The 26,929-nt window shown below is 37.4% G+C and overlaps 1 protein-coding gene across 2 annotated transcripts in view; it reads right to left on the reverse strand.

Annotated features, from left to right (window-relative positions):
• lingo2 (leucine rich repeat and Ig domain containing 2) overlaps window positions 1-26,929 on the reverse strand; it is a 217,017-nt gene that overhangs the window by 68,955 nt on the left and 121,133 nt on the right. For both annotated transcript variants that reach the window (XM_034883717.1, XM_034883718.1), the window contains one exon: window positions 23,949-24,035. The gene's annotated coding sequence lies outside the window, so the exon portion shown is untranslated. The remainder of the gene's footprint in view (window positions 1-23,948; window positions 24,036-26,929) is intronic.

A 26,929-nucleotide genomic window follows, 5' to 3' on the forward strand; every position in this document is an offset into this window, starting at 1 on the left:
TATATATATCTAAATATATAAATATAAAGTACTTATTTTCTAACTGTGGAAATATGATGAATGCTAAAATCCAAACCCACACCTTTGTTTTTTATGGTATCCTGAATCAAAGCTATAGTAAATGATACGCACAGGAAGTACATGTTTAAAAATGTTTAAAAAAAGGTTAATGAGTTACTTTACATATCTACACCTTTAAAGATGTATTTGATTTATCCAGCTATAACAGTAGTGGTCATGCCAAACATACACCATAGAAAGTTTAATTATAATAATATAAACCATTACAGAGGAGTGAAATTGCAGCCAATGGACAGCCGTTTCCCATTTGTAATGGAAGTAAAGGCAGCTACACATTTAGCCGAAATAAGCACAACCTGTGGTAAGACTTTTAAAATCAAGCAAGAAATTGTTATTACTGTTCTTCCTAGCTTTTATTACGTTCTTGTAAGCAACACTTTTTAAAACGTATGTTCCAAAACCTCCTTGATTGGTCCAATGTAGTCCGAGCTTAAAAAAAAGTTCATTCATACAATTAAAATGCAATTGTGTCGAACCACCAAGTTAAATCAATTCAACTTTCTTTCCGCAGTTGGCTGGTGGATGCTGATATCTAAATATCATTGCTGAACCTGCCATTCTGCCTTACAGAGCAGAAATTGCACGGCGCACCTCCTAATCCATCACTACCATTATCTTTGGAGTATCCTGTGAGAATTAGCTGAGAATGAGGTTCCATCATTCACCTGCTGTCCACCATTACCACAATCTACACTCCAGGGAGGATCCTGTACTAACGCCTCTACCATCTTTATGGGCTCTTATTTTATAGAGACCTTATATTTAAGGTAATATTAGAGCTTTTTTCTAAATATAATAAATATTGTTTTCCTCCTCAAGTATTTATTCTGATTTGAAGAGCTGAATACAGGCCTGGCACGTCTAAAACTATTGAATAATGATCAACTTATTATGGCATTAACAGCTCAATAAATCATAGCTCAATGACTGGAAAACTGAGATAGGCTGCATACTATGTATATAATACTGTATGACATCTTGACATCAGCAGCAGAGATAGCTAAAAAAAAAAAACTTATATCGCAGCCGTTTGACAGATTTCCCGTGACACTGATGCCCCTTGTGATAGCTCACAATCCCACAAGACTTTGTATTTAGACCTCAGAACATAGTATTACCATTAGCCATACATTGTCATTAAAATAGTGTTTAATAAATCATGACACATGCATGGATTCATTTCTTTGATTTTTTGATTGCATTTTGTTGCTTAAAAACAACCATAAAAAGATTAACTCTATAAATACTTAGTTTGCTAGGTTTTTACTGAACTAGAGCTCAAATGCTAACTAACTAACGCTGCAGATGTTATGAATGTGTGGCTCCAGTGTCCTGGTCTGTTGGGAGCTAATTGAAAGATGCTACCCTCTTGAAAAAGAACAGTTGTCTACAGATTTGGAGCAGCTATGTCTGAACAGCCTTAAAGGTCAGCCAAATGGTCTAAATTGTCACTTTGGGTTTTTACCACCTTGGATGAGATTACATCTTTTGAGTGTCTTGTCCCTTTGGTATCATTTGGTTGAAAGCATCAGACAGTAAAGGTTGGTATTAATGAGGATGCTGTTAGAAGTTTACTTTGAATACATTACCTGACTGCTGAATCCTTAACTTTGTACAACTGAAACTGTCATGGGAGCAATAACATAAGTAATAATGTAATAGTAAAAGAACATTAATATTGTATACTTTGTATACCTGCAACTGTCATGGGAGCAATACTATAAGCAATAATGTAATAGTAATATAATAATAGTAGTACATAGTATAGTAGTAGTTTAATAATAGTAATAGAATAATAATAGTGATAGTGATGAAAGTACCACAATATACAGAATTATTTCTTGTTCTGTCTTGATTATACACAGCTTTCAGGAACTGCTCCAACCTAGCAACTCTGTGATAATACAACATGACATAAATCCCTTCAGCACAATGTATCTAAAACACAGAATACCAAAGATTGAGCATGTTTAAGATGGGATATCTGTAGGAATATATTTGATCTACAAATATGGGGATCCATTCTAAAGTTTATAAAAGAAGAGGAAGCTGAAGAAGAAAAAGGCAATCAAATATTGAAGACTCTCTTGGGCACTGGCACGCAACAGCCCTGTTAACCTGACCCAACTTCTTGGCTGTCGCCAAATGCAGCTCCACTGCACTAAAATATTAACCGCCTGCAATCACTGACACACATGGGTACTGAGAAGCCTTGGCAGGGCCTCACAATTGATCCAGATCTGATGGAAATCCTTCCAATCCTTGCTATACATACTGTACATTTAGTTCATATATTATAGTGCATTTTACATATGTCATAAAACATAGGTGGCATACTGAAAATGGAAATGTGTATGTGTACTATATGTATTTTGGTTTACATACCCTATTATATCATAACTCATCAACATAATACAATTTACATGTATAATTGTATTATGTAATGTAATGTAATGTAATACTATATATATATATATATATCTATATATATTATATTTTGCAAATTAGTAATGATACACTCCAGGCTATTTACTGTATACATACATTACCGATTGAGTTGTCTACCATACTAAGTGTGCATCACTTGATACTTGCAGCATGAATTTAAGTACAAATTAAATTGCGTCACATTAAGTCTATAGGTGCATACAAACATACTATAGCGTGCAGAGTAAATGTATTTTGCATGTGGATTTTTAATCACACAACACACTTCTTATATATTTGTTTAACTCAACAAAAGGGGTTTAGAGTATTATGCAAAGCTTAAATGATAGAAATAGTGTAAATTAGTTTTGGAGAACATTTGTTTTTTAATATATATACAAAGAAGAAGCATAAAATGGACAACAATAGTGTTAATAAGGGTACATATATTCTTAATAACAGCAGACCAACAATAGACCCCTGTGGCACGAGACATTCTTTCAGCTTGTAAACTTCACTTTTCTGAGGAGGATTTATGAATGTTTTAAAGATGTCAATATACAAGCCTCTCCATTTGCCCAGATTCCCCCTTCCCTAAAATTGTTATAAAAGAGAAAGAACAAACATTATGCTGAAGTTTCCAAAGCAGTAACTTCCATTGTGTTCTGTATTGAAATAAAGGAGAAAAGGAGAATTAAAGTTTAGTTACACAATCTCCTTTGGGCAAAACAGCGCGTCTCTAACCTAACACGTTAAGCTTAATAACAAGTTAGAGTGATTATGGTCTCTGTGGAGTCTCTTAACTAATATTATCTTAACTTTGTCATATATGATACATGTTAAACACTAGCTATGTTGATAAAGCACCTCAGTGTCTTGAATAACAGAGGACATTAATTAGTTAACCTACTAACTATAAGTGAAATTAAACTTACTTCAAAAATTGCTACCCAAGTAATTATCAAACTGAGCAATTCATCATTAACAATATCTTTAAAATGTCAGTCGTCTTTTGGGATTTTTTTTAAGGACTTTAATGAGATAAATGAATGTTTTGCAGAAAATGTCAGGATATTAAAATTGTAAAATGCTGGACAAAAAGCAATATGCTTTGGCACAAGTATTTCAACACTACAGTTAATAGAGTAGTAATTCTGGGTTAATGAAGCACTGCCTCTCTGTCTGCCTCACCCTGTTCATGCTTCAGTAACTCCAGCTCCGGGCTAAACAGATGATGAAGTTGTTGTTGTCATCTGATCCTTTCACTGCTTTCATAGCAAATGGAAATAAAAATTCTTTTAGACCTTTTACGCATATGGCCAATAATGACATTTTTACTTGGATTCTTCCTGGTCAGCTTCTGTAAAGTCTTGCATTGCCAGACCTTCCTCCACGTCGCTGCTGAGGAGGGTCAAAGGTTGTTTTAGTTTTGCAACAGAAAACTGTCTGGATTTAACCTGCAGAGATCTGAGGAGTAGTTAACCATAGTCCTCATTAGTCGACCGGAGTTTAAAATTCCAACTCAAACAAAGCGGAAGGTAACGGACATCCAGCCAGAAAGAGTGACATCCAGCGGAATTTTGGCGGCAATGGACCTATCACGTAAGTAGAGCGTCAAGGATATAGAGTAGCTGCAGTGCAACTCTATGCATATCTATGTGTAAAACAAGAAACATTGCTGTACAGTATGTAAGTATTTTTTGTAAAATAATGCAAATGAATATAAATGAATTAAATAAAATTTAAACAGAAGCAGGATAATTTGTCATTTGGGTCTTAGTTTACATAAATTCCTTTATCTTGGTACGGGAAATTATTGTGGAACCTCAAGGCAATTTAATTGAGAGGAAAATGTCAAGATGAGAACATGAAGGACTTCCTCTGCAGCATTTTTTTTTTTTTTTTACTTGCCCTGAGCAAGCCTGACAAGATGAAACCAGACTGGACTCCGAACAACAAGGGCTCCTGTTAGGGGACTGCTCTCTGACTCATCCTCTGCAGCTTTTACAAGCCGTCTGCAAAGAGCCACATCTTTGTTCAAAGCAAGGCAGTGTCCACGGCCTTATCTGTCCATTTCTCTAAATGTCTCTCATCTATGCTCACTCGAATGTTTGAACTGCAGATATAAATAAACAACACAGATGCATGAGAAATACACAACAGCATTGTCGACTGGTCACATTTCCTGTCTCTCTTGCACTGTATCCTCCTATGTATGTGTCATCTTTAAGCCTCTTTTCTTCTTTCCACTGTCTAGAGTATAGCATTGTAACATGTTTGTTCGACATCTATTTGCACAACAGAGAGAAAGTAATCTTTAGTCTGTGAATGTTGTGTAAAACAAAATGACGAATGCTCACTGTGATATTGGTTGTAGTTGACTGGAAATAAAAAAAAATCGTAAAGCTTCCTAATTGTTGCATTTTGATAGGAATACTGAGTTAAAAGTACTTATTTTATGGTGGGAGAGCAGAATTTGCTTTGTAGCTAGCTTGGTGTTACTTGGTGTCTCTCTGTGGCATGGCCAGCGACCCTAGTCAGCCATAGTCACTGGTAATCTGTTAGGGGTTTACACTTCCATTTTGGCTGGACAGAAACATTATCACAGTTTGCATTCATAGCTGGTCCATGTGGATGCCTGATAATCTTGTAAACAATGCACTCAATCCTGCCGAATACACAAAGATAAACAACAAGCGGTCGCAATGACACAGCACGAGGTCAAGTCTGGCATCTTTCCCCATTTTCCATTTTCTCCCCCGTGAATATAGTAAGAGACACTGAGATGTGGTGCCAAAAGCCTTCATTTTCAGGGGGAGGGATTTCACTTGACAGTGCCAAAAAGCCTTTCCCCAAGAACTCATTATCCTGTCCTCTTTGTCACAAGGAGGAAAAAGCCACATTTGTGAGCATTGTTTAATCTCTGACCAGAGGTCAGGTTTTACTAACAGGTCAGTCATACAAGAGGGAATAAGCACACTTTACATTTATGCAAATGGGATGGAGTAATTATCGACTATACAAGTTTGTAATGGCTCCCTGTGCAGCTGCCAAAGAGAGATTGTCGAGCAACTGGCGAACATTGATTATTTTCCAATAAATCAATGTTTAATAACAGAGGGATGAAGGTCAGAATTTAATCAACTGCATTGCATAAGAAACAGCAACAGCCGGGATAAATTGATGTTTCCTTCAAAACAACTGAGCAGGTTAATTTATCTCAAGCTCTTTGGTATCTGCTTTTAAAAAGAGAGAAAAAGAGTGAGAACCTGTCCTTCTGTCACAAAATTTAAAAAAAGAATCTGTATAATGTCTATTAACGATAGCCACGATAATGAAAATGGTTGTGAAGATAAGGAAATTTCTGCTGCTTCTGTTCAGAAAATGCTCACTCACTTCCATGAACTATCTGTTACCAATGAAACCCAATTCTTCCACTTTGATGTGGATCACTTTAGAATTGCTGAATAATGTTATGCAGCTGAAATGTTACATGTGCGGCAACTGGTTTACTTAGACAATGAGACTCTCTAGAGGAACAAATAATTATTCCTGAATCCATCGTGCAGGACAAGAAACATGTTATTGTTATATTCCTCCCCTTGCCTTACCTCCAATGTAATAGGATTTCTCTTTGCAATAAATGGAAATGTCTGGCTTGGAACATTCCCTTGCACTTTACAACCTGTTTCCCCACACATCAACGTACGCCATGGCTTGGGCTGTCACAGGGGTAATGAATAGCAGCAATGAATAGCAGGAGAAGTAAGATAAATAAAATAAAATATTGCTTTGGCACCGGCTTCGTTCAAACTACTTTAACTGGCACACACGTCTTTCTGCTGTCAGCAAAATATCTGAGCGGGAGCAGGTAGGCCGAATTATCAAGATATTAATCATCAGATTGGACGTTAAAGCATGTTAGAGCCCCTCCATCTCCATTCACCCCTGCTGGTCTAAGAGAATTCATTGGATAGTTCTCTGCTTATCTTAAAATACCATTTCTATTACTTTCACCCAGTGTAATTGCTATTAACCCCTTCCTGCATTCAATAAAATGCAATTCCAGCAAAAGCACATTGCCATACCATCAACATTATCTTTATTATGTTCAAGGCCCATAAAAACACGCTTCACCAGCTTTAATATTTCATGGAGTGCTCACATGTGAAATTAAGGCATCTCAGATTCTTTGTTGCATCATTGCTTTTCTTAATGAGCTTTATAAGTATAAAAAACAGTTTTGTTATTATAAAACTACTACAACGACGATTTCAAACATTGTAACTCTGTGAAAAGATAAAAGCATCTGATGTGAGCGTACCTTGTAGTACAATGTTGCAGGAAACAGGTATGGTTAGTTAAGTGTGATATGAAAAAAAGGTTGACACATGGCCAGTGTTTAACTGAGGACAGCCCACAAGACCTAAATTACTGGTAAATTTGCTTAGTAAGCCTCCTTAAATGTGAAACGCAGACCAAAGAGCTATGCTGGGTTCATGTCAGTGTAGTTTTCCAGCTTCCGCAGCATGAATTCTTAGAATTCCTAGATTCTAGACCCAAAAACCTGCTCAGGGATGTGTTGTTCTGAATGAAAGACGGGTTGATCTGCATTATAATAAATTACTCTGACATAATTTCATATGAGAATACTATGCAGTATCAAACCAAGAAATAGTAAGTATAGTATAGTAGTATCAGAAATATGGCATCCCTCCCAACACACCAGACAAGTATTTTCCAGGTGCAAAGACATCAGTGTGTCTCTATGGTTCGAACAGTTGTCAAACAATAAGAAGGTCCTGGGTTTGGGCCAGTGTAGTGCCTGGTAAAATTAGTTGTTCTGCATGTGCTAACCGTGATGGCAAGTAGATGGAAACATGTATTCACATCACAATTGAGATTCCCACATGATTGACAGGAATTCAATCAGACGTTATGGTTTCCTCCCATTCCAAAAACAAACTAATAGCTAAGTATTTCTCTCCATTAGATACATATGTAGTTAGTTTGAGTAGTACAGTATGTATGTATATGTGCTAATAAAATTAAATGTAACCAATTTAGATTTAATATGAAAGAGAAACACTGAGTAAAGCAGCATGAGTCTGTTTAACAATGATTTTCCATGGACTCAAAATCTGCTTTGAATGCATTCAAAGCAGATTTTCGGTTTGAATAATTATGATTATGGAGCTTTAACATCTTTAAGAAACAAAGAGGTGGAAAACATTTCAACAAGAAGTCTTTTTAAGCTATAATGTAAATGTGATGTATTTATATGTGATATAATAAATTAATAATACTAATAATTATAATGCTGTACATGAAACTTACCTGACCAACTGCTTGGCAAATGTCAATATTCTGACCATCAAAATGCATGCAGATTTACAGATTTAGACGACATATTGAGTTCATAGTATGTAAAGTTTCTTACAGCTCTAAAACCCTCCAGATACTTAGCTTACATCTGCCAGCTGATGGGCACCCAAACAACAAAAACCACTGATCTGGACAAGATGTTTCATGACAGGCACTTATTTGCTCACAGTGATGTGTGATAGGTGCTTTCTTGGACTTTGAACTTACTCAAGCTTGCAAATTACATTCAATCTTCATGCTTAATCAGATCATTTATTACTTGCAATGAAGTAGTAGATAAAAAAAAGAAAACTTCGGACAGGTGCAAAAGCCAACAAGTTAATGATAGTTAAACAATGTGGGGAAAAAGACACTTTGCTAAAGTCAAACAAGGGTAAGCCTGCTGCTTTATAAACACATTTTAGCCAGTGAGTCACCTTAAAACATTGCCAATGAAATGCCAACACGTTTGCATGGTGTTTGACCCAAGCACAGTTTGAACAACCTAAGCACACCAGCAGGGAAACAGGGAATTCTTGGCAGCCTTTGAGCATAAAAAAAATTCTGCACACAATGGCTTAGGCAGGGGCCCAGGCTTGTAGTTCCTCCCCAGAGGTGCACAGAACTTTTAATCTAATTAAAACAAGACTGGGAAAGACAACTTGAAAGATAAGGGTGCCATAGAGAGTCATCTGCCTGGCACCCCCGCCATCCATCCTTCTCAGTAGTGACTAAAGCTAGTTATTAAGACCTTGAGGGCGACAAGTGTGCAGCCAGGAATGGTTTCAGTAACAGTATTAAATAGAAGCTTGGTTTGACAGCTGCAGTCTTGACATGACTGACAACACAATCCCAACAGCAGAACTGACAAAAATAGGCTGGAGCAATTCATCTCTATGGGCTTTTATTTTTTATTATGGAGTAGAATGGAGACCTAAACAACCAGACATGCAAAGACAATCCAGAATTCAATTCAATTTAATTTATTTATAGTATCAAATCTACTTTACAGATAGAGTAGGTCTAGACCACACACTATAATTTACAAAGTCCCAACAATTCCCCCGAGAGCAAGCATGGTGTGACAGTGCAACCATGCACAGTGGCAAGGAAAAACTCGCTCAGACCCAGGCAGTGTCTGATGGGGCCGGTTGGGGATGTGATGCATAGTGGCAATAACAATCACAACAAAGAAAATGGAACAGTCACAAAAAAATGGTAGTAGTAGTAATTCATGTCATAGCAGGGCGCTGTAGGGCGTTACAGTATGTAGCACTGGCACAGCAGGGCATGGCTGGGCGCAGCAGGACACAGCAGGGAAGTCACCTTTCTTCTTAATACATCCCTGGGGCATGTACACTCGGTAGGTAAATAAGGGGTCTGCATTCATTATGTATTCGATCAAGAGCTTTGCTTTATTCTGGCTTAATCTGCATCCACTTGAATATGTTTGGTGGTGGTGGTGAATGGTGTGGAGTTTATGGGCATATAGGAAAGTCAGAGAGAGGATTTACCTATATGGTCTTCCATACCCTCCTGAACCCATATCTGTAAAAACATCACTGGTGTCATCAGTTTTTCTCATGGCTCAGAAAATCCAAAAGGGTCCAAAATGAATCTTAAAAGCTTGTGATGTTTTTTATATGCTGGATATAAAAAAAAATTGTTTCTGCTAGTGATGCTGCTGTGTAGATATTACATTGTTAAAAACCCCATGATTCTAACCACTAGTGCCTTCATGAGTAAACAAGAAAAGGACAAAAAGTACTACAAAGCCATTTGTAAAGTAGATGTATGTTCAACATTGGTGAAGCCATTAAGAGTTAATCACAGCATATGGACTTTAAGCTAATATAAGAAGGTAATTAGTTATGGGCTGTCAGGCAGTGTTTCTGGACTACACCACAGCTAAAAGGTTAGGTTCCATCTTACTGACACGTGGCATATAGGCATGACCGTGGTTAACTGTCTTAATTAAGTCAGCAATGCTTGGATAAATTCATTAGGAGAAAGTCCACAAATATTAGATTGTATGGTTTGTTGATTCTCAGTTAATAGTTAATAGGCATTAACACTTTCGTCGAATGTTGATGTACTTTTGGTAAACATCAAAGTAAATTGACGGCTACTTCAATCTGCTGCATGGACTTTCAAATTCACATAACTTTCCTGGATCAAATGTACTGTAAAAACAACTTTTCCCCATCACAACATGTATACGTTGTATTTAAAAATAGTAATAACATAACAAAAAAGATGATCTGAATGCGACACACCATGGCTCAGAGACAGTACTTACAATGTTCAACAAAAGTTGGCAATATAGTACAAATTCTGTAGACAGAAACTCGGCAATCAATGTTTTCCTCCACTTTAACATAGCTCTAAGCTGTGAGTGGCTTTCATGTGTTGCTTGCCAGGAGGTCATGCACAGCAGGTAATAATTCCTTTACAGTATGTGAGAATAATTAGTAATCTTCATTGTGCAGCTGTAGGGATGTTTTCTGTCCCATCAAACAACCCTCCTGCTTTCTGACACATCTCATCATTGTACCCTATATGTTTAAGAAAGCAATGGTGACAACCGCTCATATACTATGGCATTCAAACACAGTATGGATGAATATAAATTAGCTCTACCGTCACTTCCTGAAATGTCTTTAATCGTAGTGTGTCGGCCATGAACTATTTGATTACAATGCACTTGTTTTACTACAGTCAAGTACTCACCATGTATTCCTCAATATAAAATAAGAATGTATAAAAGCAATTAGTGTGTATCTTAAATGCATTCATCCAAGCATTGCAAACTTAATTAAGAAGGCTACTCAGAGCGATGCCTATGTACGCCACATGCCAGCAAGATGCCACAAATTTCATCTTTTAGCTGTGGCTCAGACCAGAAACATAGTGACTATTGTCCCATAAATACTGATATTGTATTACCCTCTCATGTTCATTTTCCATGCACTGTAATTAACTCTTAATCGCCCTCTCTTCTACATTTAACAGCATGTACATGGACTCAAAGCAGGAGAGTTTATTTGCCCTTTGACACCTCTCCTGCCATTTGCAATGTCTTAATTATGATGATGGCACTGGTGATGATGTTCATTTGTTTGGAAATAAGATAAGCACGGAACATCCTTATAAGTTTCATGACTTCTCATTTGTACCACTATTAGCTATAACATCCCTACTGCAGTCAATTACTGTGCTGTTTGCAAGTTACATGACCTTATCCAAGCTGACAAATGGCCAATTTCTTCACACTCCTCTGCATCCCAGCATGCTTTGCCTTCTCTTATTTACTGCCTAGTTTTTAAATGCCACATTTGTTCCTGTTTATTCCCAAAGAGGATTATATTGTTACATTTTTCTTTTTCATTAAGGGTTATGGCTGACCAACTATTTTTTATATGGATTTCATTACCCTTCACTGCCAAAAATGTCTGTCTGTCTGTCTGTCCGCCCGCCCACCTGTCTATCTATCCATTTATCCATCTATTATAAAAACAAACACACAAACTCCTGGTGTATACCTTTCAGAGTAAGATACAATATAGTTGTTTTTTTTGAGTTGACAGCCTCTTTGAAAATAAATGGAAAGTGACTCATAAACATAATATCTGTAAATTCAGCAGGCAAACTAAATATAGTTTAGGATGAGTGCACTATATGATTTGTATGGTAGAGTAAACCATAATCACCTGTACCAACAAAGTAATAATGGGCTGGCCCTGGCAGTGTTCCGAGTCCATTTCCTTGGAGTAATGACCCCTTAGAGCCACTGAACTTGCTGTGTATGCTTATGCTACACTGCTTGGAGTTTAACTGTCCTTTCCGGCCCACACGAGAGGTCAGTTTCACCTTCAGTCAGGCGTTAAAATGAAGTCCACTCCCTCACTGAGCCCCATCATTCTAGACTATTCTGACTCCCAATTGAACACATAAAATGTAGTCTACCTGCATCATATATTTTCCTGAAAATGGCTGAAGACGAAGTCCATCAAAAACAGAAAAGGACCCGTGATGTAAAATAGGGTGGTGAAAGAAAGAATTTTCTTTCCCTTGTTTTAAATCACCTATATTACAAGTTACCAATACTGTCTTATTAACCCAGGTTATGTAGGTACGGTGTTAGCAGTTGAGAACCCTTAGAAGCTGCAGATATCAGAGTGTGTGTTGGCTCATTTCAACACAATGTATTCATCAATTCTGTCTTTTTGGAGTTCAAGGATCAATCTCTTTGCATACCCTTCCCCGGTTATACATACTAATGGATTTGCATTTCATCAGAGTGATCAGAGCACAGGGTCAGCTAGAGTGCTATGCTCCTGGAGCAGTTGTGGGAGTTTAGTCACTTGCTCAAGGGCACTTTGTCTCATAGATGCAATGTCTTCTGGTTGTAAACTGCACTACACTATGTCACTGATAAGGATCAAGCCATCTACCCTTAGGTTACTGGTTGCCCACGCTTCTAGTAGGCATTCCTGCCTAGAGAAAGTAGTAGTCCATTAATAGGTTTCATAACCATTCACATACCTAATGTCAGTATCTGTGAAACAAATTTGGTTGCAATTGTAATTTAAATGTTTGCTGTAAAGAATCCTATCTACTACTGCAGCCCATTGACTCTGGAAAAAACGTGGTATGTGTGACACCCAAAGGAAAGGTTTTAAAGGATTGGAGTTGAAAATGAGTATTGATTGAATAATTTAGTCAATCTAAAGAATAGTTGTTGGTAACAATTTTAATAATTGTGTATGAACTTATTAAAACAAAATGCCAAACACGAATTGTATGGACTCCTTAAATGTGAGAATTTGCTGAGTTTACCTTTCAGTTTCTTTCCTTTCTAATGAAATAGCCCTACTTTAGTTTACTGATTGATTCAAATTTTAAGCCTGCAAATTTAAAACTATTAAGATGGAAGACAGCTTGAACGAAGCAGAGGTGGGAGGAACAAGCAACTAAGGGCTGATTGTGACAGGCTGATGCAACAAGCAGACACTGTTCAAATTATATTTATCTCAAAGCTTCACAGTAATACAGGTACTTATATACCTTAGTTGAGGTCAAGCTAGATGAATTACTCCATGAATTACATGTGCACTGATCATCTTGTGAAAAGCATCCAAGGACAAAAACTGTTATGATGTGGTTGTGGCAATATGGTAGAAACTACTGTTCAGCCCTTCAGGCATTTAAGTTTATATATAATTATAATATTTTTATGCATTTAATTTGGTATACTTTCAGTTTCATGCAGAATGTTATTTTAAAGTTTGTTTACTGAGCTAAACAGGAAGTAGTTTCATGCAGACTCTTACTTCCCAGCAGAAGCATTGCTTTTATGTATATAATCTTTGTTTTAAGTTCACTTTTAAGCATATCGGTTTCCTGCTGTAAAAGTAATGTTCATTAAAACTAGGTGGCTTAGCTAATTACAGTATATTGCTGTTTGTTTCCAAGTTTAACTATCTTGTCTCTTATCACTTATCTCATATGTATGGATTCAGCACAACGCAAAGAAAGTATATTGGCATACAAAGAATTCAGGATTTCTTCATGTTCATGATTAGAGATTAGCTCACTATTTAGTTGGAGTTGCTACACCTCAGCAAGAACAGTACTACCTGCTAAAGGCTCTTTTCAGGAATGCTACTATTAAAAAACCCAGTCACATAAATTCTCATCTAGGATGTTTGGTATCCAGTGCAACTACAGTTTTTTTCTGTTGGATACTGAGCAGCTCCAGTGAAGCAGAGGCCCTTAAGTGCCTTCTCTCACCTTGTTGTGTGCGTGTGTGTGTGATTCTTGGACAGGGGCCATATGTGAGACTGAAGGTTGATGGTCCAGTGCTCCTGCCCAGGAAACAGCCCCCTCTCAATCCCCTTATTCAAAGTGCTGTAAGCTTGTTAGGTGCAGTATTGCTCCTCTCAGTCTAATTTCCTGCATGACATAGTCTTGTTTGTTTCATTGCCTTTGCTCCATTGGCCATTTACATATCAGCATTTCCAGCCAGCCACAGTGTACTGTATTTGCCGGTGCAGGGCTTCTTTACATAAGAGTTACAATGGGAATCTATTTTGCTGGTTAAAAAAAACCTAAAATGTGTATTCTTTTAAATCTATCCTATTTAAAATAACATGCCCATGTTTTCCGAGGTGCTGATGTAAATGTAAATTCTCAGCATTATATATGCAGCATGGCAACTTTAATCTGCAATATTGCTTCATTATTCCATCTTAACACATGCTCAGCTCTGATGATTTCTTTTGACCGAATTGTTGACTGCGGTCAACAATTGCATAACACGGACTAAATGTTGTGATATGCTTATGATCTTCTTTGTTTCATTCTGCCCATTTTGCCACACAAACTAGATAACTGAATGATGACAGCTAATTTGCCGTGGTGGGATGAATGGACTAACTAATTTCACAATCTTACGACTATGTCATGTTACATTTGGGCCTGTAAGCTTTAAAAGGACTTGGCCCCAAACAGCATTTGTTCTCTTCTTAAGCATAGTAATATGTGGCCCCCATAATGTGTAGACAGTAACTTTTACGTTTTTAACAATTGTTCTACAAGCAAAATGAGTTTACAGTATGTTGTGAAAAACAAAGCACTTCGGATTCTCCTTTGAAAGCCAGTACATACAGATTTAAAGTTGAATTGCCCTCTCAGTAACTGTATCTGTACACAGCCAGATCCCTTGCTGCTATTGATCTGTATCCCCAATCCTTTTTTACTGTGTTGTGAGAAAATTTACTATGAAATATTTATTTTCCCTGCATTTCCACTTCTTCAAATCCAAGCTATCTTTCCCAGTCACACCTGCTGATCCAAGCCATTTTTTAGCCTTTACATTGATTTAGAGCCCAGTTGGTTCTGCCTAGTGCATAATATTCAGCAGGTTACAACCGCATCGCTGCACATTAAAGGTTGAGGTGGAGGGAACATAAAAACTATTCTTTGTACTAGCAGTGTCACGTTATTCATGTCATGTTATTACCTAATACTGATATTGTTTGTAGAGATGTCTTAGAAGATATAAGTTGTCAGAAAGGGATACAAAATGAGTGTATATGTGTGCATGACACCTTTAGTGACATTTTAGAATACACAAAGCTCATGGGGATGGCTTTCCTTATTTAAAATTCCCTATTTGCCTTCAACACAACATGGTTAATGTTTAAATTTTGGACACCCAAGAATATAAACAAAACATCATTTCACTCCAGGTTAAGCATATGCATGTGTTTGTATACTATGAATGTATTTGTGTGAAATATGTCAGGTGCAGTGATTGTGTAATTAAGTAAGGGATGATGGAAAAGGAGACAGAGGAACACATACATTCTGTCAACCAGACCAAAGTTACACTGACCCTGCTTTATTTCAGCTGGCTATGCACTCAATACTCATGTTCACATTTTATAGTCGTTCCTTCTTTCTTTGTCCAAAACTCACAAACACTGCACAGACTCAAAGTTTGCATAAAGCCCCATATACACACAGATCACGGCATCCATAAATAATGGAGCACACATAAATTAAACATTGAAGTTCAGCTTGTGATAGCCGCTCACAATTGGCGGACTAAGACGCCTCACTCTCCCCCTCCAAGACATAATTAGAAGCCTTGCATTTCCTGTATGGAAAACAACAAACAAACAAGGGGAGGAAAGCCACAGGGAGTGCAGCCTTTGATTTACCACAATGCACTCTGTTATTACAGTGTGCAATAATTGTGGGCTAAGTGAAAGGACAAAGCCTTGAATGGGAAGATATAATAAACACCTGCTTTCTGCCCTCTTTTATTCACCTCTGGTATCTTCAAAGGTTAGTTCCCTCTGCCATCTCTCTGCAAGCCTTCAGTTCCTTCCTGCATATCAGTTTGCATTTATAGAGGCTGTGCAGATGCAGCTCAAATTGACTGATAACCTTAGTCAGTGCCAACATGGTTTGTGTGCAAACAATGTCCAAATACATAAATAACCGGGAATGAAAAAGAAAAGTACTAGCTGTAACGTGGGTCTGTGTTCAGTGCTATAAAATGGGCCGCAACTAAAGATTGTTACTAATGAATCTATCAGTGATTGATATATAGTTATCATTGATCACATAATCAGTTAATATATTCATTTATTTAATTTATCACATTTCATAAGCTAGAATCTTGAAGGACTAGTAACATGATACATGATTATCAAAATTGTAAATACATTTCTGAAAGTAAACTAACCAATCATTCCAGTCAGGACTATTTGTGCACATAAGTAAAAGTGAGGGGTCTGGTAAGTAGGCTATATGGATACATACTCATACAATCATTATATATATATATATATATATATATATATATATATACATTTTTGTATTGCAAATTCTATATAAATTGTGATATTGTGCATTTTTGAGAAAATCTATAAAATATTCATAATTAAAACAGCCAGATGGAGGATGTCTGTTTATGTCTAATACCTAAAATATCATGGCACATGTCTGACAGGGTTATCTTTGAAATCATCCACACTAACTACAAATCGATAAACGCTGTTATGGTCAATTGAGCAATACATTAACATACTGTATAATTTATATATACAGTGGGGCTCGAATGTTTTGGCACCCCAGGTAAAAATTTGCATTAATGTGCATTAAGAAGCCAAGAAAAGATGGAAAAATCTCTATTTCTCACTAAAATACATTTTTTTTGCTCCTATTTCACTTCAATGCACATGCTGATTCAAACGTCAGCTCAGGCTTAATGATCACAGTGTTTCCCTAAATGTGCTGAAAGCTCTCTGCTATTCAAGTTCTGCAGATGTAACTGTGCTCAGACTTTTCTATGTGAAACACACAACTCCAAAAACAAAACAAATTGCGAAATACAGATTCTATGTTGTGTAGACAAACAAAAGGTTAATCTTCTGCACAACACTTTCATGTTTGTCATATGTAAAGGACACATAACAGTAAATTGTTTTGGACTTTATTTGCATAATTCATGTTCTGGCATTCAAAGAGACAATGCTCATTATAATATAACATATCCATTATTTGCCAATTACTTTTTACACATACAAATGTAATTTCCCCATTGGGGATCAATAAAGAGTATAAATTAATGAAATCAAATTAATTAATTTGTATCCTCTGCATTTAACCAATCCTAACTAAGTAGGAGCAGTGGGCAGCCATAGTCCGGCGCCAGGGGACCAACTCCAGTTCTAATGCCAATAAAGGCCCTGCCCAGACCGAGGACTGCACTCAGTAGCAGGGCCTACTTGCTGTGACTTGCGCTCATTTTATTTAATGTAATGACTCCTTTTAGTATGATGATTGACTAAAAATCCAAATCTGACTTTTTACATAGCCTTTTGGTGCAGGACTCAGAGGGTTTTTGTAATTCATACTGTGACCTTCCTGATACAACACAACCCATCTAACCAGGACACAAAAGTACATGTCCTTTTGCTAGCGTATTATTAATTATGGCTTTGGTGATATTGAGACTGACATTTAAGATCCCTTCACGTCTGTGTTTTTGTGGCAGACCTGAATGAGGCCCATCTGGTCTAAGTAGGGCACTGGGGATGACAATACGTTAATATGTGCTCTCAGAGATAAGAGCTGCCGTGTTACAGAGATGATGATGATGGCGCTCCCAGTCACGTTCACTCCCTTAGCAAACCTTGTCTACTCTTGATCATTCTTGACAGCAACAAAAGGGGTGAATATTCTCTAATCATTGCCAGAAATTCTGATCACTGCTGGCATTTCCCTAATCAGCCCATAATAGCATTTTGAGGACAGTGTCAGTGGATAATGAAAGGTTAGCCATACTAAACAATAAGAGATGATGAGTTTCTTTCAAAAAGGACATATCAGCCCTCTGTAAGATTTGACACCTGCTCTAAAAATACCGGTGGCATAACATTTATTGGCATTAGGGCACTGGTCAAACTCTTGAACACCTGAAGTAGCCTGATAAGAACTGAGAGAATACTGTAAAGCCTCAACATATTTAAGTCTGATGGGTATCTAGTTAGCCTGAAAATAGTTTATATCCACAACTTTCCATTTCCGGGATTGCTCCACCATAGATGTCCGCCACCTTGCGCTTTCTTTATGTTGGCACTATAAAATCAGGTCGATTTGTGAGGACTATGGTTAACTGCTCCTCGGATCTCTGCAGGTTGAATACAGAAAGCTAGCTAGACTATTTGTCCAATCTGAGTTTACTGTTGCACGATAAAAAACAACTTTAGAACCTACACATGTAGGTTCTAACATGTTCTACACATGTTCCACCAAAACAAGTTCCTTCCCAAGGCTATAATGCAGCAGCACCGTGGCTCTGGCGCTTAGCTCCTCCCATGATCATAACTCCACACTGTAGCTTTTAGGCATGTTTCTGTTGTTTGCTAGCAGACGGAATTGACAAGAAGCCACCTTAACGCAATACAAGTCAATGGAGAGTGTAAAGCTGTTTCCCTCCCAGGTGGGGGAGGGACATGCTCTGTCTCTATGAGAATGAACCCTAGCTTTACATTATGCTGTATGTACCAAGTAGCAAGTTAAGAGACCTGATGTCATGGAAACCTGTTCTGTGGTATTTAATACAGTATTTATGTTATTGTGTCCCAACTCCCAAATTATTCAAAAATTTAAATCACAAAATACTAGATAGAACTTAATATAATGCAGTTCCAAACAACAACACTAAAGCATAACTTGGCAATTGACAGACTAGAAATGATGTTTGTAAAGACGGGTTGAGAAAATAATGATGAATTAATAAACTCTGTGAAGATATGACTCTATTACCAAGAATAATGAGGCATGTGGGCAACACAGCAATTATAATACACAAGATGAATGCTATGTGTTTTCCATTCCCAACAAAGTCTTACTAAAATACAAAAATGCATCCACAAAGACCAAATCTCCAGCTGATAATAAAATATAGAAAAAAAACATCTACTCAGACAAGAATTAGAATGACTACGTGACGGTATGAAATAAAACACAGGCAAATTCCAGCACATATAGATTTCTCTTATTTCTTAGATATCATCTTCTCTGCATGCTTTACTAAAAAACATTTGTCCTAGAATCAAGCCTTTAAACGACAAGAAAGGAAACCCGTGAAAAAAAATCCTATCCATGATAAATCGGGACTAGGTACAGTGCAGTAAATTGAGCATCCTTGCTGGTTTATCCCTGTCTTCTATCTGCAGTGAGCAGGCTTTCCTCTCCAAACCAGTCTTCTTACTGTCTTCTCCCTTTAAAACAGCAGCCAGGCTTTTTGTTACGTCTCAGTGTGCTGTCAGAGCCTACCTCTTTCAGAGAGATTATTTTTCCCTGTCATATCTCAAAGTGAGCAGCCAGATCTAATAATACCATATCGAATTGATGTTGGGGGGAAAATGTAGTACTTCATTGGAGAAAAACAACAAATAAAAAGAAACAAATCATGTCCTCTATCTGAAAATGTCAGCACTAGAAAATCTATCCCCTCTGTATAAACACTGATATTTTTGCCGTAACCATAATTAAAAGCTCCGCCGGTGTGTTCACAAGGAACAAAGTGTGGCAGGTGACAATTTTGAGGGGTAAGTACGGCCAAGTCCTGCTGAGAGCGCATGTGGAAGAAGCACACCTCATTGCAATAAGGGCCAGGTGCTGGGTTTACTTTTGAATTCTACTTTCTCTGAGTAACTCAACTTTTGACAGACTTGACAACAGACTGATGTATGACAATGTTTATGTTTACTATATATAGTTAATGTTACTGCAGAATTAAACACTCTTAAAGGAGAATTCTGGTCCTGCTAGAGTTCGCACCCAACAGGCTTAAACAGGGCTAGTTTTAAACTTGTATTTAGCCTCATAACATGTTCAAAATGTCAATAAACGTGCCTACCAATATGCAGTGATTCCTTCTGAGTGAACACTGTGAATCTGACTGTAGTAGATGTGACAGAAAGGCATAAAAGTTGTGTTAATCCACACTGCTGTTTATTTCCTGTTTTCCCGTGAAGTCCACACAGGTCAGTACAATCCAATATTCCAAAATGTATTTTTTCCACAAGAAAACGATTTGCCGTTGTTCTGTCTTTAGTAAGGACTATTTAGAAACAGGCTGTAACCTGACACCACAGTGGAGCCAGGAGAGTAGCGCTGCCGGCTGCAGCAGGTTAAAAGTTCAAGTTGCTTAGTTACCTCTGTGCATGCGCAATAGCTCTTGAACTCTTGAACTGCAGCACTGCTGGCTCAACTAGTGTGGACTCCACCAGAAAACAGGAAATAAAAAGGGGTATGAATTAACACTTTTGTTGCCTTTCTGATCCATCTACTGCAGTCAGATTCACTGTGTTCTCTTGGAAGGAATTACTGCACATAGGAAGGCACTTTAAATGACATTTTGAACATGTTATGAGGCTAAAACCATTTTAGCAATTGCCCTGTGTTGGGTGCTAACTCTAGCAAGAGGATAACACAGTGTAGGCAGCACCAATTGGTTTCATTTTTCTTGCTACTGACAGCACTCCACATTTCCAAACAACAGAGCTGCTTGTTGAAATCAACCAGAATTCTCCTTTAACCCATCAAGTCTGGGATTACAAAAACTCACCTTAGTGATTACACAACTCTCCACAAATCGGTTTATTGAGACCTTAATACAATTTAGCCAGCTAAAATGGTCAAAGATCTTTAAAATGGCAACATTGGACCTATATGTCATGTTGATTTGAATGGGAATGTCCATCCCACTTTCATTCCATTTCTATGGTTTAAACATGACACCTAACTAGGATTGGGTTCTTCAGAGGTTAAAGGTTTAATAAAGGTGATGTTATTATATAAGATTATTAAATAATAATCGGTTCATTTATTTCTCTATCACTGTAATGTAACCAGCCAAAGTGACAGGGTCAAACACAATTGCCCATTTTCAAAATATGCCCACTGCTTAAAGTCCTTACTATGCTGTAATGAAACAGGTTTTAACTACAGTTTCAATACATAAGAAGGAAAAGACAGTATTAGTCTAAGAATCAATATTTTATTCATTTGAGATTTAGAAAAAAAAGAAAAGAAAACTCTCAATATGTAATTACAACCTCTGGTTTTAGCTTGTGGTATTGACTGTCACGAAAATGTAGCCCCTTGATGCAACCTGCTGAAGCTTCCACACAATGGTTAATTATTTAACTACACTCCCTTCTGAGTTTTGTTTTCCCCCTTTCTTTTGAATGGATTAGAGATGTTACAATTTACAAGGTCATTGGATTTAACAAGACTTTAGTACAAACAACAGCAGCTGGATGATCAGCGTGTGCACCCAGACGTATGTGAAGTTGAAAACAGACACATCAAACTTTGTCTTAATAATGCCCTCTTTGAAGGAACACAGCATCTTGATTTAGATGCAAAACACAATCCCATGCTCGGCTGGCTCCTCCCATGAGGGCCCAGGAGATTAAGATTTAATGGTGATACTGAAGGAAAGACACTATCTGTCTGCAGCCTCCCATCTCTTTGCACAACACCTCTGTTGCTTTTCTATCTCTTTTCCTCTGCCAAACACAGAGGCAGATAAACTTGCCTACACAGTCATGGGTAGACTCAAGTTTGAGCATACAGACGTACACACGTGTATGTGTGCGCTACTGAAAGATGCCCGCACACATATGCACGCACCTTTTACACACGTACACAAATTTAGATAAGCACACATATAATCTCAAATCTTACAGAAGCTAGGCTACTGGCAGATGATGTCAACTGTAGTTACACTTGAAATGAAAAGTCTTGTCAAGATGATATTTTTTGTTGCATGATGCATGAATGCTGGAGTTGGCTTAAGATAAGATGGATCTGTACTCAACATGCCTGGCAAAACAAACATGCCTGAAGAAAATGCACTGTTCTGTGCTGTTGAACAGTGTAACGCACAGTGCGGATGTCATCAAGACCATTTTAATTAGATCATATGTGACATATAAGACTGGCAACACTGTCTTTCATGCATTTAAGAGGATCTATACAGCCACAGTCAACATATGCTGCCAAACTAAATTACTAGATTAGAATAACAATTTAGTCTCTGTCTAGCAGTAACCAGAGCATCTTTAGTGTTTGCTGGTTAAAGGAGTGAGCTATATTGTTCTGTAGGTGTCCAGGAAAAACACATTTAGAGTATTCAGTTGCAACCACCTTTGTATAATGCATGTCCTAATGTTATCAGGGTTTAAAACCAATCTGTAATGGCTTGCTTCCTTCAACCACCACTCCTTATCCCTTAATATCTGAAGAGACATTAAGAACTGAAATTAGTGAGGGATCAGCTTTGAATTTGATCAGGATTAGGTTGTTTCATATAAATACCAGGTGATATCTCATTTTGTACAACCTGTAATTCACCCTATTGCATTGGCACAGATAATATAAGTGATGTTCCTTGGTTGAGAATACAAGAATGCATCTCTGCCACACATAATCTTAAAATGCTAATAATATACAGTAAAACTGTGTGGTAAATGTCTGTTTACCTTAAAGGATAAATGTCAAACTTGATTACATGATACATATAGTACATAATAATCACATATTCCTTCAGAATGACTTCCTATTATATGCTGAAAGCAGCACATGAAGAGAAATACACAGCACTTGCCGAATTTTCAATCCATAATCTTAAATAATTTATGAATCATAGGGCTTTCTTTAGAAGCTGACTTCATAACACTCATTGGAAATTTAAAGGATGATCCAGGTGCAACAAAAAAATCCAAGGTGATAAAATGAACCCTTTCCCTTAGATGACACACTTCATGCTGTCTTGACCTGCATGTCCTGGCGGCATTAATGAGGAGTCAAGGCTTTATTTGACAATGATGTGTGTGTGAGCAGTCAGAGAGGCTGCAACAGGGGACACTGACCAAACAGATTATAATTATATACAAATTAATATATATAATTTATATATATTATATAATTATAGATTATATATTATTATCAAAAACCTGATTATATTCAGGTTAAGGCAGCATCCGAATTTCTAAAACGCCATTTAACACCATACCCTCAAAAATCAGAGATCTTATACCCCAGTTAACAGAGGTAGAGAACTCCTTCAGTAACCGGGGGAACCCTGCATGTATATACCTTTACTTGGCTATGATCGGTTTAAGTGTCAGCGCATGCTTCAACTGCCCCTCCCCACTTTGCTTGAGGGGTTTTTGAACAAGAACTAATCAGTCAGCGCTGCGATTAGTTGTCATTGCTATAACAACATCCAACAAACCAGCGATGTCCAAAATAGCTGGCCATCGCCAGAAAGAGCTTGCTTTCCGTCTGTTTTTAACTGTTTTAACTCCTCGCCAAGGCAGCAGCAAACTCCGGTAGATGGCTAAACAGATTATCCACCTACAGGGCTGTCAATGATGTGTCAGCAAAAACGTGGAGGGACCGAGCAACCCGAACAGCGGCCGCTGGCTAACGTTATCGTTAATTAGCTAGCCAACCAAGTTGCATGTAAACACACTGATTGCGACTTAGTGACACGGAGCATATTAAGCCAATGAAGCAGAATACTTGAACAGGTTTAGTGTCATAAAGCTAAAGGTGTAATCTGGTTAAAATTTCCCAACAAAGCCTTTTATAATGAATTCCAATGGCTTACTGATGTGTTTAAAAAGGGTCCTTGGAGGACTGTAGTTATATTTAAACTTTTCTCATTTTCTCGAATGACTACAAATTATATATTTAACAAAGTTTTGCACAAATGAGAAAATACAGAAATGGTTGTGTGAAAGCCACACACTGAAGTACAAGATGGTTGCAGGTAGTGAGCAACACTGTGAGTGAACATAATCATATCACCCTGACCAAATAAAGACCGCAGAGAGGGCTTTTTTTTACGCTTATGTTATTTGTCCATTTCTCTCTACCACAAAGGCACCAGAACTGACACAAAAGTAATGAAATCGGCCAAAATGAACACAAAAGTCTGGAACAAAACAGCTAAGACACTGTAAATGTCTGCTTACCACTTTCAGAAGCAATCATCCCCTCAGCCATGGCCTATTCTTTTTTCTCTACGTTTGCAGTGGTCGTCCCTATTTTCGGTCTTTTATCTAGAAGAATGGGAGAGAGAAAAAGTAGGAATAAAAGAAATAATACAGGTAAGCTTAAAAGCCACGAGAGTCAAAACATAAAAATCACAATTTTAAACAACTTTAAAACACAGTTCTTGAAAATTAGAAGCTCATAGAAGAGACAAGGAATCGATAGCAGCAACAGTGACAGCACATCAGCAGGAGCTTCGCTGTATGCTGAGTTTTCAAACCACATGAATTAAATCACAGGATATAGTATATCTAATCTGTTTTATTTAAACCTAAGCAAGGCTTACAGTGTCAGTATTGTGCTGTATCCATGGTAAGATTTCTTTTAGCAGAAGTTCCTGATCTTTTCTGAGTCCTTAGCAAACAGTGTGACCTACGCAATGCACACTGGCCCTGCCTGCTACTCTCTCTACTATAATGAGTCCCCTTATCCAGACTGCAGGAGGAAACACAGAGGATGGTGATTATGCAAAAGGCGTGCCTGAGTTGGTAATGCGACAATGAGAGAGAGAGACAGAGACAGAGAGAGAGACCGTTATCTCCTCCAATTCCAAAGGCATAGAGATACAAAAAAAAAAACTTTGACTAAAGGACACTCCTGTTAAAATTATTCTTGACACCGTGTGCCATAAGTATGTCATTAAGAGTTCAAGGAAAATAGCTGTTCTGTTTTTTGATCCTTTATCGGTTTGATCCCCTCGTTAAGCTTGAACCCAGTACTTCACACTGGCCACAGAATATTGATGAGCTGTAAAAGGGGGATTTTACTGAATTCATAATAATCCCCTTTATGTCTGCCAAATGACAGATTGAACTGCAGATTGAAAAATGAAATAATATATGTTGATGTAGCTGTCCCAATAAACTTAATATGACAATATTAGACACAAACAATACACACTAAAAAGGTACTCAATCTTGGCACTGATTGTTAGCGGATGGCAATGTCAACAATTTGATGGATTGCAATGAAATGTTGTATAGGCATTCATGGTCCCCAGCGTATGAATCCAAATGATTGTGATGACCCTCTGACTTTTAATTTGGCACCACCAGCCGGTCAAAGTGAATTATCTCGAAAACTGCTAGATAGACGTCTAGGCAATGTATCCTCCTGACTCATATCCCCTTACTTTTCATCAGGTCACAATGCTAGTTGACGTTTGTATTTAGCTCAAAGCATCGCTTTGTCTTAGTAAAGTACAGCCTCCCAGCTTAGTTCTTTTTACATTTTCATAATTACCAGCGCTGTCCCTTGCACTGTGTGAAGCCCATTTTCTGGAAGTACATTCTGTACAGGATATCACTGTTTCAACATTGTATAGCGGTAAGTCTCTATCATGACAAATAGCTGTGTATTTACTGTGCTTAGAAAATAAAGTTGATCGTAGTTCACGTTGAAATGCAGTATCATTGCATATAATGTGATTTCATAACTTTTCATTGACAATCTGTCATACTCTGGCTTAGAGCTGGGCAATGCATCGATATTATATCATTATCGTGAAACAGACTAGATATCATCTTGGATGTTGGATATCGTAATAACTGCCACGAATTCCCCTGCCTGCCACAAGCTTGGCCTTGAATTGTAAGAATCTATTAGCCCGCCATTTGCCACCTGGAATCAAGATGCACACCAATCAAGAAAATAGTGTCTCTCCTTAATTATGTGATCATAAAGCGTCTTAATATGCAAGGACACCTGGATGCTGTTATAAACATCAGAGCTTCATCAGCATTTGTTTTTAACTACCACAGTCCAAACCCAGATAATTGGTACTTTATTTTGTAGTACGGTGAGGGACAGATTGGGAAGTGGTATGTTTTTTTCTCTCTTCACATTTCACCGATCAGCTGAAAGAGAGACAAGATTCAAAAAAGGTTTTCAATCCCATAGGTATCCTTGAAGATGAAAAATTCTATTTTAGTTTCATAATTTTGTTTAAAAATCTGTTTTTTTAGTATGCAGTATGTAATATATATATCCATATGTCCCCCCCCCCCACACACACACACACACACACAAACACACACAAACCTTTTTTAAGTGATGCCTGTGTCCCTTGATAACATTTAAAATTAGACTTTTCAAAATGATAGAAATCTGATTTTATTTATGTTAAACCATCTTAGTATTCAAAAACCATGGTATTTGAATGTAGGTTTTTTATGCTTTTAAGCTCATTTGTTACAGCTGCCACTGAAACACGGATGTTAACCTGAATTGGGAATCTGAAAAACACACTTTCAGATAGGAAAATCCATCTGAAAGCGTAATATCATTGCAACAGAAAAGAAAAAACATGTAGTCGTACACAATGTGATGTCTATTGCATTTACTAAGATGTTTTATGGTGATGCTTAGCCGAAAATGAGAAAGAAAAAAAAAAAAGTCATCCTCCCAATCCAAATGTCTTTCCTTTTAACTAATGAAACACAGCTAATAAAGCAGAAGCAATTACTTTTCACAGCTGGGCATAATTTATATGTTTCTTTCGATCATGAAGATTTGATTGCTTGTAAATACACGCCTGATTTATACTTCTTTACAGTGTAAAACTCAGTGGGCCCAATGACAAGAAAGCAATTAATCACATTATTATGCCAATGAAGAAGTTGGAACGCTCCAGTGAAGGTATAAAAGCAAGGGAATTGAAGATTTGAGAGTGAGGGACTCCTGGAAGTTAATGTGAGCCAATAACATCCATCACTCCCACTCGTCCCTATAGGGAAGGTTTCACATGTTGCCAGGGAAGTGTTTTATTTATGAAGATTTAAATCCATTGGTCTCTTGTTATTTAACCTGATGTGTTGCTAATATGTATTCAGTGTTAAAGGACATGGACATTTAATATTGTCAAACATAAAATTTATAAAAGTGGGTCGTGTTTAAATTACAA

The sequence above is a fragment of the Etheostoma cragini genome, chromosome 10, assembly GCF_013103735.1.
Source record: "Etheostoma cragini isolate CJK2018 chromosome 10, CSU_Ecrag_1.0, whole genome shotgun sequence".
Classification (NCBI taxonomy): domain Eukaryota; kingdom Metazoa; phylum Chordata; class Actinopteri; order Perciformes; family Percidae; genus Etheostoma; species Etheostoma cragini.